Source organism: Ranitomeya imitator, chromosome 3, assembly GCF_032444005.1.
Source record: "Ranitomeya imitator isolate aRanImi1 chromosome 3, aRanImi1.pri, whole genome shotgun sequence".
Taxonomy (NCBI): domain Eukaryota; kingdom Metazoa; phylum Chordata; class Amphibia; order Anura; family Dendrobatidae; genus Ranitomeya; species Ranitomeya imitator.
The window spans coordinates 613,661,515-613,674,695 of NC_091284.1; the positions used below are offsets into that span (position 1 = coordinate 613,661,515).

At 44.4% G+C, this 13,181-nt stretch overlaps 1 protein-coding gene across 2 annotated transcripts in view; it reads left to right on the top strand.

The window, feature by feature from the left end:
- The first annotated feature begins 812 nt into the window (after window positions 1–812).
- KLF12 (KLF transcription factor 12) overlaps window positions 813–13,181 on the top strand; it is a 354,667-nt gene continuing 342,298 nt past the window's right edge. Inside the window, exon 1 of one of the 2 annotated variants that reach the window (XM_069758133.1) lies at window positions 813–995. The gene's annotated coding sequence lies outside the window, so the exon portion shown is untranslated. Of the gene's footprint in view, window positions 996–1,041; window positions 1,168–13,181 lie in introns of those variants that run through there. The other variant, XM_069758132.1, reaches the window with a different exon arrangement.

A 13,181-nucleotide genomic window follows, 5' to 3' on the forward strand; every position in this document is an offset into this window, starting at 1 on the left:
CACTGCACAACGGGTGCAGCGGATGCATTTCTCCGGCGCATCCGCTGCCCCATTGTAAGGTGCGGGGAGGTGGGGGCGGAGTTCCGGCCGCGCATACGCGGTCGGAAAAAGCGGTCCGTCAGGAGCAAAAAACGTTACATGTAACGTTTTTTGCTCCCGGCTGTCCGCCACAACCGTCGCATGACTGTTGCGACGCGTCGCAATGCGTCGCTAATGTTAATCTATGGGGCAAAAACGCATCCTGCAAACAACTTTGCAGGATGCGTTTTTTGCCATAAACGACGCATTGCGACGTCTGGCAAAAAACGCCAGTGTGAAAGTAGCCTAAGGTGCTGCAGCGTTAATGGCGCTATATAAGTGATATATAATAATGCGCCCACTTTGCATGGATATTAAAATGTCGCAAAGTCTATTTTCACAAATTCCCATAGCAATGAAGGCCTTGTTTTGACACTAAAGGCCATACTATAGCGGTCAGCCCTGTGGTGGTCTGCGCCCCGTCACCCCAGAGAGCCCTAGACTGAAGCTGCTAATGTCACGTCAGGCTTCCTTCCTGGCAGACTGTGCGCGGAGGGCAGCAGCCGGGCAGCCCTGCCATCTCCAGGCGGTCCATGCACCGGGCAGCTGTGGGTGTAGCCTCCTACTCCTCAGGGTGGGAGCAGGGAGGGGTTCACGAGGAAAAAGAGGGGATTTCGGACAGCGGCGGCCGCTCTGCAGAGATAGATACGGGCCGATGTGTGGTGGATTCTTCCGTGAGCAGCCCCCCGCCACTCCCCGGCCCCAATAACGGAGCCGCATCGTGCTGTGGAGGCGTCCCGACCGCGGAGTGAGCGCTGAATCCCGGGCACAGCGCCGGCGGCCGGCGGCAGCCCCCCAGGCTGGGGCCCCCCAGTAACTCGATGCACGCTGCTAATGCTCCCAGTATATTGTCCTCTCTTGTTTATGAAGCCTCCACCCACTGGCCCACCCTAGCTTTAGCAGATCACGTGATCCCGGTAAGTCATTTGCAAGTACAACAGTTCTCTGTGTGCCCCCATTCATTTCCTGAGAAGTGCATTGAGCTGCAGCTGTGTGTATGTGTGTGTGTGAGGAAGGCGCAGACAGGGGACCATACAGGGGACCATAGGCACCTCACACCCTTCCTACTGCTCTGCAGCTTCTACTCAGGTCTGTGACTCTTCCATTTCTTACCAGCATTTCCATCTGTGCCCAAGACAGGCAGCTTCCATGTTCTCCATTGCTGTGTCACCATCGCCAATCCTCCCTGATCACTGTGGGGGTCTCATAGCCTGAACTTGCAGATCTGGCCATTTGCACCTCATCATTGGGGGCTTGTGTAGCCCTGGCCCTGACATGTCTCCTCCCTGAGCACTGTGGGGGTCTCATAGCCTGAACTTGCAGATCTGGTCATTTGTACCCCATCATTGGGGGGTTGTGTGGCCCTGACATGTCTCCTCCCTGAGCACTGTGGGGGTCTCATAGCCTGAACTTGCAGATCTGGTCATTTGCATCCCATCATTGGGGGGCTGTGTAGCCCTGACATGTCTCCTCCCTGGTGCTGATCACTGTGGGGGTCTCATAGCCTGAACTTGCAGATCTGGTCATTTGCATCCCATCATTGGGGGGCTGTGTAGCCCTGACATGTCTCCTCCCTGGTGCTGATCACTGTGGGGGTCTCATAGCCTGAACTTGCAGATCTGGCCATTTGCATCCCATCATTGGGGGGCTGTGTAGCCCTGACATGTCTCCTCTCTGGTGCTGATCACTGTGGGGGTCTCATAGCGTGAACTTGCAGATCTGGTCATTTGTACCCCATCATTGGGGGCTTGTGTAGCCATGGCCCTGACATGTCTCCTCCCTGGTGCTGATCACTGTGGGGGTCTCCTAGCCTGAACTTGCAGATCTGGTCATTTGCACCTCATCATTGGGGGCTTGTGTAGCCCTGGCGCTGACATCTAAGTGTCTGGGAGGGCTTAGGACTTTCTTGTTGTGTTTTGGCAGAAAGTGCAATGGCCTGCTTGTCATCAGCACCCCCACCCCCAGCCATCATTGTCTGCATGGTGATGATGTGCTCCTGTCACTTGCCCCATGAAAGTATTCGGCCTATGGCAGTCATTATCAGTGGAGGTGGGCTGCAGCTGACAGCTCCTAAGTTTGCACCATTCAAAGAGCAGCTGCTGTCCTGGGTCTGTACTGAGACCACCGAGGACTGACCCCTGACATGAGCTGCTGGCAATGTGCACCTGATCCGGGCTCTTCCTTTGTGTGCACTGAGGCTAGCCTGTGTCAGGGCTGCAATAAATGCTGCACCCTGTGGATGGAGGCTAAGCATTACCATTGTGTCCATGTCTGTGCAATAACAAACAAGGCAGCGATCAGCTGTCAGTGGCAATATGTATATTAATGCGTAGCGGGGAAATAATAAATGCTATGTAATATAGGGAATGTACAGTTTAGTATTCTGGCATCATAATGATCACCAGTGGCCAGCCTACAACAATGACCCCCCAATGTGGTGACATCATGATTATCATTTCTAGTAATAAGCCAAGGACCTGTTTTCCAGTTCTTGGGAAGTTGTTGGGTTTGTTTCGCTTTGTAAACGAATGACGTAATGTCAAAGTTAGAAAGAAAAAAGGCTGAACATTTTGGGGAGTGATGAGCCCCCCATGTATTGTGTACCATGTACAAAGAGCCATTCCAAGGCAATGGGCAGCATTCTAGGCTAGCCCTGCTACATGGCTCCGGCTGATCACCTTAGTGTTAGCTGCTTATAGTCAGCTGCTAAAAGCTGTGTTCAGTGGGAGGCATTAGCACAGGCAGGGGCTGTAATCTGGATAAAGGCACATTTAGCATAGCTGCTTGCTGGGAGATATGTAGTGTATTTAGTGGTCCTGACTAATGATGTGTTTAGCACCAATAGCCATCATCTGCCATCCAGGCATGTGCAGTGCTAGTCCCAGCTCAGACATCTGTCAGTCAGGAGACGTCACCGCTCCATGGCGACTTGTGCACCCCTCTTCTGCCCGCTTCTTGCTCTATGTCGTCATGGATTTGTTCCTATATCTGGATGTAGCGCATTCTACTGCATGCACTGCAGACATGAAAATAAAATCCAATATTGGGACTATTTTACCAGCAACGTGTTTTTGTTTACAAGATATGGCGGCTTTTAATAGGAAAGTTCTCCAGAATAATTTTTTTCGAGTGCAGAATTCTGGCATTTTTGTGTCTATTGGGAGGAGTTCCCCATCTCTATAGATGTGTCATGTTTTACTTTAGAAATCCAATAATGATTCTTCTGAATGCAAACTGTAACACTTCAAGGGAAACATAATGACAGACGTTGGTTTAATTTTAACCCTGTGTAAACGAAGCCTGGGGAGAGTCCAGCCCTCTGGAGTTTGTTGGGTGTATCAGCTACACTGTACGGACATCAGATTATGTATTGATCAAAATGAAATAATAATTCTGCCATTTATTTTTTTTAAACTTTACATTTTGATTCCATTGTACCGTTTCGCCATCTAGTGCATCTATTGCCCATGAGACCATTTCTGTAAAATCCTGCGGGGCATTTGGAGGAAATGAAACCCCTGCACCAGCCCCTTCTTTCTCCCCAGGCTGTTTTATGATCAGAGATTTTTTTTTCTATACTATGTTGTGCATAAATATGTGATTCTTCAGAATTTCTTTTAGTATTTGCCTGATGAAGAGACCTGTGTAGTCTTGAAAGCTTGCAATTTGTTACCATCTTTTCAGTTAGCCATTAAAAGGTATCAACCACTGAGGACTCTCACTTCTAAATATTTTTCTATATCTTTCCTGTATCCGAGTGTCTACAGACAGTCAGCACAATACAGGCTGTCAGAAATGGCAGCTTGCAGTGTGCTGTAACATAACTGCAGGAAATGTGAGTGTCCCGCCACAGCTTGCAGGTTTTATTGCAAAATTCTTCCATCTGATTACTGCAACTTTTCATTCTCCAGTATGTCTTACATTATGTAAAAATTAGGAATAAGATCGTCGTATCACGAATGGAGTGGACTCAGGTTAAGTTCCTACAATGAATTTTAACCCCTTCACGACCTTGGGGGCTTTCCATTTTTTCCGTTTCTTTTTTTTTGGTCAATATGGCCATGTGAGGGCTTATTTTTTTGCAGAACAAGTTGTACTTTTTAACGACACCATTGGTTTTATCATATAGTGTACTGGAAAACCGGAAAACAATTCAATGTGCTATGAAATTGCAAAAAAGTGTAATTCCACAATTGTTTTCTTTTTTTTTTACCATGTTAACTAAATGCAAAAACTGACCTGCCATTATGATTCTCCAGGTCATTATGAGTTCACAGATACCAAACATGTCTAGGTTCTGTTTTTTTAAGTGGTGTTTTTTAAGTTTGACCAAAAAAAAGCGACACTTTTTTTGAGACTCGTACTGTCTCTGTTTTTCAGGATCTGGGGCTGAGTGAAGGCTTTTTTGCACATGGAGCTGAAGTTTTTATTGATATCATTTTGGTGTAGATATGATGTTTTGATCGCCTGTTATTGCATTTTATAGCAATTTTGGGCAACAAAAAAAAAACGGAATTCTGTTTTTTTCTCGTACGCCATTTACAGATCAGATTAATTCTTTTTATATTTTGATGGGGCATTTTATATTTTGAAAAACATTTTTTTTTTTACTTTTCACTGGCTTCAATAGTCTCCATGGGAGACTAGAAGCTGCAATCATCTGATTGCTTGTGCTACACAGAGCAAGGCTTTAGTTGAAATGATGATCTGCTATGAGCGCCGCCCTGTGGCTGGCAATGACAATCATAGGGGTCCCCTGCAGACCCTGGGTTCTCATGCCAACCCATCAGCGAACCATTGTCATGTGACATGGGCTCCGATGGACGGGGTTTGTGACATGCTTCTGGCACATGCATGTTAAATGCCGCTGTTACCGACAACATCATTTGACATGTTAACAGCCGCGGGTGGATCACTATTCGCTGTTAGGGGCACATGGTAGCTGATGAAATCAGCTGACAAATGCCGGAAAACATGCGGGCTCAGCGCCGGAGCCTGAATGGAGTGTGGGAAGTACCTATACGTCATAGGTCATGAAGGGGTTAAAGGGAACCTGTCACCCCCTCAGGCGTTTGTAACTAAGGCCGGTTTCACACGTCAGTGGCTCCGGTACGTGAGGTGACAGTTTCCTCACGTACCGGAGACACTGACTCACGTAGACACATTAAAATCAATGTGTCTCTACACATGTCAGTGTGTTTTCACGGACCGTGTGTCCGTTTGAAAAACACGGAGACATGTCAGTGGTTGTGGGAACACACGGATCACACGGACCCATTAAAGTCAATGGTTCCGTGTAAATACGTACCGCACACGGATGTTGTCCGTGTGCAGTCCGTGTGCCATGCAGGAGACAGTGCTACAGTTAAGCGCTGTCCCCTGCGTGCGGGGCTGAAGCCGGAATTCATCCCTTCTTCCCAGCAGCGTTCACTGGAGAGAAGGAATGAATAATCTTTTTTTTTTCTTTTCCGTTAAAAATAAAGTTTGTGCGTCCTCTCCCGCCTCCCATCCCCTGTGCACCCCCCCCCCCCCCCGCTTGCCAGGAAATACTCACCGACACCCAGCTCCAGCGATGTCTCCTCTCAGCGGCTGAAGCCTGTGCTGTGTGAGCGATCACGTGGTCCCGCTCATTACAGTGCGGAATATGTGCATATTCCTCACTGTAGTGAGCGGGACCACATGACTTCTCACACAGGGCCTGCTGCCGGCGCTGAGAGGAGACATCGCTGGAGCTGGGTGTCGGTGAGTATTTCCTGCCAAGCGGGGGGTGGGGGCGCACAGGGGATGGGAGGCGGGAGGGGACGCACAAACTTTATTTTTAAAGGAAAAGAAAAAAAAAGGATTATTCATTCCTTCTCTCCAGCGAACGCTGCTGGGAAGAAGGGATGAATACCGGCTTCAGCACCGCACGCAGGGGACAGCGCTTAACTGTAGCGCTGTCTCCTGCATGGCACACGGACTGCACACGTGTGCCACACTGATGTGCTACGTAAACACACAGACACACGGACACGGATAATTCCGGTACTGATTTTTCCGGTACCTGAATTATCTGGACGTGTGGGACAGGCCTAAAAGAGCAACCTTGTGCAGCACAAATGCTGCATTCTGACAAGGTGGCTCTTTTAGTTATGATGCCTGCGCACGCTGAAATAAACATTTATAAAATGTGCCCCCTCATACCGTGAAACCGTCCCGGAGGCGGGACTTTCTTATCAGACGCAGCACAGCCGTCACTCCGGGCCTGTGCCCGCCGGGCGCCACCTCCTCTTGCAGCATTATCGGCGCCTGCGCATTACGTTTTTTTTTTTCGGGCATGCGCAGTTGCGCTGCCCTTCATACTTACAGCGCAGGCGTCGGGGACGATAATGCTGCAAGAGGAGGCAGCGCCCAGCGTGCACAGGCCCGGAGTGATGGCTGTGCTGCGTCTGCTAAGAAAGGGCACATTTTATAAACGTTTATTTCAGCGTGTGCAGGCATCATAACTAAAAGAGTCACCTTGTCAGAATGCAGCATTAGTGCTGCGCAAGGTGGCGCTTTTAGTTACAAACGCCTGAGGGGGATGACAGGTTCCCTTTAAATGAGTTTTTGACGCTGCACATTTTCACTGAGCAAAAAATGCAGTGTCTTAAGCTACATTCCCACAATGAGTTTTTGGTGAGTATTTTACGCAGTGTATTTAACCCTCCGTCACATACAATATTCGGACTAACGAGTTCACATACAATGTGCCTGTCAGGCGCCTGCTGGAAAAATACCTATAATATCTAATGTTTGCAATTTCAGTGCTCTAAAAGTGATCAGTGACCTTCATAGGGATGTAATAAAAGAGACTACACATAATCAGTTGCAAAAAAAAAACATTTACTTAACATAAAACTAATAACTATGAAATACAAACTTTTCAAAACTCCCGCCAAATAGTCCCCAGGTCGACTCTCTCAAAAAAATGTACAAAGAAAATTTTTGAACACAAACTTAATTTTAAGGTACCTTAAGTACTATTAAAAACATATTCAATCAGAAGTAGATGCTGAGGTTTCCCCAGAAAAGTCACACTTGCAGAGCAAATAGCAAGAATTACACACCATTTTTGCATGTGTCAGGCAAATTGCTTTATGACATTTGAGACATTCATAATTTGAAAGCCTTCTGGTTCCGCTTTCCGTTTGGCAGGTGGTGCATCTCCTTCTTTTGTGAGGTGGTGCAGATGGTGACTTTTCACCATCATCTTCTGGGCGGAGCCTTTTGAGCTGAACTTGAAGGCGAGAGGGGATACCGATTGTTTTCACGCTTCTCCTGCGTAGCTCTCCAAGTACTAGTTCATGGGCCAATTTTTTCAGATACAATCGTCTACGGAGTGGTTCAAGCTTGTTTTCAAGATAAATTACTTGTGAATTTATACCACCCAAATTCAACATAGCAAAAAATATGACCATTGGCCAGCGTTTGATGTTTCTGCTGACGTTGAAAGTGGAGCACATCTGATCTGCTGTATCCACACCCCCTTTGGTGGCATTGTAAAATGTAATTATCTCCGTTTTTTTTTCTGCCCCAGTCCCAGGATCGATGGCAGCATCATCATGAAGTGTTGATAGAAGAAGTACGATTTTTTTGGCATGTGGTACATAGGAAACTAAAGCCTTTCCATTATGGAATGCAAACATTCTGCTGTACTGTTGACTCTCTTTCACACTTACAAACTGTGGCGGCAATTCCCTTTTGTTTTTTCTTACAGTTCCCACATATGACAGCTTCTGAATTTTCAGATAATCAATCAGATCACAACTTGTAAACCAATTGTCAGCTGTAATATTGCGACCCGATCCAAATAAGGGTTCAGCCAGTCTTTTTACAACATCAATGGGTTTGTTGCTCACACAGTAAGGACCTTCTGGTTGTTTTCCTGCATAAACTTCCAGGTTGTAAGTGTAGGTCTTACTGGCATCAACAAGGGCATAAATTTTTATTCCATATTTGTTTGGCTTTGATGGAATATATTGACGAAAGGCACATCTACCACGAAAACCAGGGAGCATTTCGTCAATAGTGAGATTCTCTCCAGGGTAATAACTTTGTTTACAGTTTACAACAAATCTTTGAAATATATCACGAATTGCGTTCGGTTCGGGTAGTTCTGTCGTCAAACCGAAGGCAACGAATTAGAATCTTGAATCTGTTTATGGACATAACAAGGCTAAATTTTTCAAATCCATCCCCATCTTTACCCCAAAGTTCCTCCAAACTTTGTCTATTTGCCCTATAAGCTCCTGCAAGGTACAGTAATCCAAAAAAAGCACGCAGTTCTATTTCATCTGTGGGCTTGATGGTTCTGTTGCAGATGTACTTGTCCTTTATAATGTCTATATATTGGTTGGTATATGTGACAATAGAGTCCAGAATGTCATCTGTAAATATACTGTTCCAGCATTCAACTGCAGTTTTTGCATTACGTGCAGTTCCTATTACTGCAGGAAGGTGAGTAATAATGTTTAAAGGTTCCCTACGTTTTTTCTGGAATGGCTTCTTGTTCCATTTAGTATTTTTATCTTTTCCAATATAATATGATCCAACTTCTTCATCCTCACCACTGTCATCATCTTGCTCTGTTTCAGAATCCAGGACACATTCTTCCACCTCATCATGAGAATCAATCTCACTTTCCTCTCCTAAATCCTCATTCAGTGTGAGGTCTCTATCATCTAACAGCATGTTTGTTACTTCCTCAACATCAAGTTGTTTGGATAAATTGTACATTTTCCTCTCCATTTCAGCAGATAATCTGAAGCAAGAGAAGGAATATGTTAGGGAACTACTGTATATGCCTGAGCAGCATACTTTCTTTTATAAAATCTCCCTTATTTCTATGAAATATCCTCACATTTTGTGCTATACATTCATAAAACAAGCTAAATAAACTATTGTGATGAATAAAAACATAAAATACCAACCTTACTGAATGTGACGTATTCACATACAATGAGCCTGAGAGATCTGTGCAGCTATATCCTCTCCCCTGAAGCTCTGAAATCCAACTGTGATATCAGGTTTCACAGACCTTCAAGAGACAGGAGACTACCTGGAGGGAGGGGGTTTCCTCACAATCTGGTGAGGAAGGAGAAATGAAAGTAAAAGAGAAGCGCCTGTCAGATCAGTTGTATGTGACGGAGGGTTAAAAAACCTATTTTACTAACCTATTTTACTAAATGGGTGCAGAAATGGTGCAAAAAGTCTGCAACATCAAAAACTCAAAAAAAGCTTGTTGTGCGAATGTAGCCTTCTTTTTTACACACCGTCAACTGATCTATGGTGCATTTTTGAATTTGCAAAATTTCAATTTCTCTCACGGATACGTTGAGTTTTATGTACGGATTTTCCTCATAGAAGTGCATTAGATGAGACTCGGCATGTAAAAAAGTGAAAAAAGTGTACCCTGGTTTTTTTTTTTTTAAATAAAGGCTAAGCAGGACCGAGACCTAAATATCAAAAACAAAGCAGCTTTATTTAAAACATGACAAATACATGCAAAAAAGAGACCAAAACCAGAGCATCAATAATGTGATAAAACACACTCACAATGCAGGTAACTTACCGTAGCTAAAAAGTGCAGACATGTTGCAGAAAATCGGCAACAGCAAAAACTCACCAAATACTCATTGTGCAAATTGAGCTGTAAGGGTATCTGCACACAGGATGTAAATTTGCAGTATCGATATCTGCACTACATTGCACGGATATCGCGGCTGTTTCCGCTGTCCTGCACATATTCCGTCCCCATCACTCTTGGCAGTGGAAAGGGTGAAATACCTTCAGCAGAAATGAACATACAGTGGATTTTAGAGTCACAGCGCTGGTCAGTTCAGCACATGCATGAGATTTTATACAGTCTTGCAACACTGTCACTCTCATGATTTGAGTGTTGCAGAAAAGCACAATAATCGTATGTTTATGTAATTGCTTGGAAATTGTCAGCCATTGGTCCTCCTGATTTTCATGTCAGAGTCCAGTTTGAAGAATTGTATGATGACTTGAATGGAAGGGGTCATCTACCGTCTCCACAGGAGCAGCACCTGGCTGATGTCCCTTTGGAAGGGTATGCTGACAGACTGCAGATGTTTTGCACAAATTTCTGACTGAAAAGCTGCTGTATATATCCGAATGAAGTTGATTCTGCAGGGATTTCTGAGTTGAGATGGTGGCAGAAATTTCTGTAGCAACCTACCACATGTAAACATATGTATTCACATATCCTTTTCTGACTTGGATTTTGAATTGGATCTGCTGCAAAATCAACATTAAAAAAACCTTATTCAAATACTTTTTGAATCCTCTTTGGTGTGGAAGAGGACCTGCTTCAAAATCCATGTAAAATAAATCTGTATGAACATATCCAAATGGGAGAAATCTACATGATTACTGAGCAAGGCCATCTATGTTTGGATACCTACTCAGATATTAGTAGATGAGGGTTGATTTTTTTCACACAAGATGACACATATTGTACCCAACTGATAGATTAGTGATGTCATGTACTTACAAATGCTGCTCTAAGTAGAATATCAGCTTTAAGTGAAGGTTTAACAAGCCACTTTCAAATAGCTTTACAAACTGTTGTACTGTAAGGTGGCTTTTAGCTGGAGAGCCTCATTCAGTAGACCTGAGAACTACATGTGGCTTCCGAGTTACCAGTTGTTGAACACTTCTGGAAGAGTGGTCTGATCAGAATTTTTATTCCATAGCCCTCCCTAGTTATAGACATGTGCTTCTCACAATGCGACACTTGTAGCCCATGTCCTGGAATGGCCTCTTCCTTTCAAGGCTCCGGTTATCTTGGTTGCTTGTGCACCTTTTTTACCACACTTTTTCCTTCCACTCAACTTCCCATTAATATCCTTGGATACAGCAATCTGTGAACAGCCAGCTTCTTTAGCAATGACCTTTTGTGGCTTACCCTCCTTGTGGAGTGTGTCAGTGACTGCCTTCTGGACATCTGTCAAGTCAGCAGTCTTCCCCATGATTGTGGAGCCTACTGAAAGATTAAGGGTACCGTCACACAGTGCAATTTTGATCGCTACGACGGCACGATTCGTGACGTTCGAGCGATATAGTTATGATATCGCAGTGTCTGACACGCTCCTGCAATCAGGGACTCCGCTGAGAATCGTACGTCGTAGCAGATCGTTTGAAACTTTCGTCGTCTAGTGTCCCGCTGTGGCGGCATGATCGCATGGTGTAACATATATCGTATACGATGTGCGCATAGTAACCAACGGCTTCTACATCGCACATACGTCATGAAATTATCGCTCCAGCGTCGTACATTGCAAAGTGTGACAGCAGTCTACGACGCTGGAGCGATATTGTTACGATGCTGGAGCATCACGGATCGTACCGTCGTAGCGATCAAAATGCCACTGTGTGACGGTACCCTAAGGGACCTTTTTAAATGCTTAGGAAGCCTTTGCAGATGGTGTTTTTTGTTATTCTAATTTACTGAGATAATGACTTTTGGGTTTTCATTGGCTATAAGCCATAATCATTAACAGAAATAAACACTTGATATAGATCACTCTGTTTGTAATGACTCTATATAATATGAGTTTCACTGTATTGAAGAACTGAAAAAAATTTACTTTTTGATGATATTCTAATTTAGTGAGAAGCACTTTTATGTAACAGTGTGTAAGTGTATACAAATACCTTTCAATTGCCATCTTCCCAGGTTTTCAGCACCACTCCAGTCCTCTTGTGGTCCACATGATGTGAAATCAGACTAGATTTAACAGGGACTTGTAAATGGACTGGATGTCGCTTTCTTAATATGAGTCTATGTTCTGAGCCTCATGGACTTAGGCTACGTTCCCACAATGAGCTTTAGTAAGTTTTTTCTGCACCATTTCTACACCCATTAAGTAAAGTAAGTTATTTGCATTTTATTGTAAAAAAACTCACCAAAAACTCATTGAAGGAATGTAGCCTTAGGCCGCGATCACACATGCGAGAAATACGTCCGAGTCTCGCATGGTAATCCCCGGCCCTGCACCCGACACTCAGGAGCGGAGCAGGCGGCTCAATGTATTGCTATGCGGCCGCACGCTTCGCTCTGGAGTGCAGCCGGCAGGGCCGGGGATTACCATGGGAGACTCGGACGTATTTCTCGCATGTGTGATCCCGGCCTTACACTGGGAAAGTAGCACTTCTCCAAGACCACGTGCACACATTGAGTATTTGGTGAGAGTTTTACCTCCAGTATTTGTAAGTGGTGCAAAGAAGGAAAACAGAAAAAGCCAGCTCACCGATGATTAGGAGAAGCCTGGAACTCCGTCCTGACGAGATGCAATGGGATTCCACAAGCAAAAGAAAAAAGTGGTTCCAGCTTCAATAAAATCAAGAAATTTTAATCCAACATATTAAAATGGAGATAACTCCTGGGACAACACCATAGCACATGCGAGGTAAGCGATGCGTTTCGACCGACAATGGAATGGTGAGAAATGTGCTATTTTGCATTTTTTGTTTACTTTGCATTGATATTTGTTACATGTATTGTATTGTTTATATTGCATTCAATTTCATTGTTAGCATTTAGGACCTTCGGGTCATGTGAGGATTTCTTACCATTCCATTGGTGTCTGATTCCTTTTATACCGGATGAATAAGGCTACGTTCACATTAGCGTTGCACTAGAAATTGGAGAAGATGGTGATTCATAGTTATTTAATTCACTTACACACAACTAGGCTACATTCCCACGATGAGCTTTTGGTGCGTTTTTTGATGTTGCAGAATTTCTGCACCTATTTAGATTTCTTGCATTTTTTCATTGTGTTTTTTAACGTTTTTATTGCGTTTTTTTTTTGTCTGGTGTGTCATGCTGTGAATAAAGCTACTTTGTTTTTGACACTTCCTGTTTTTTGTGTTTGTCAAAACTTTTGTTGACATACTGAGGTGCGGTTAACAAGTGCTTTTGATGCATTTCCACAGCAGAAACGCAGTTAAAACACATGCACATTTTTTTTTTACCTGTGGATTTTCCTCAACTAACGCAAGCCTATGGGGAAATTCCACACAGAAAACTTAGTATACCTGCAAGAGAAATTGAC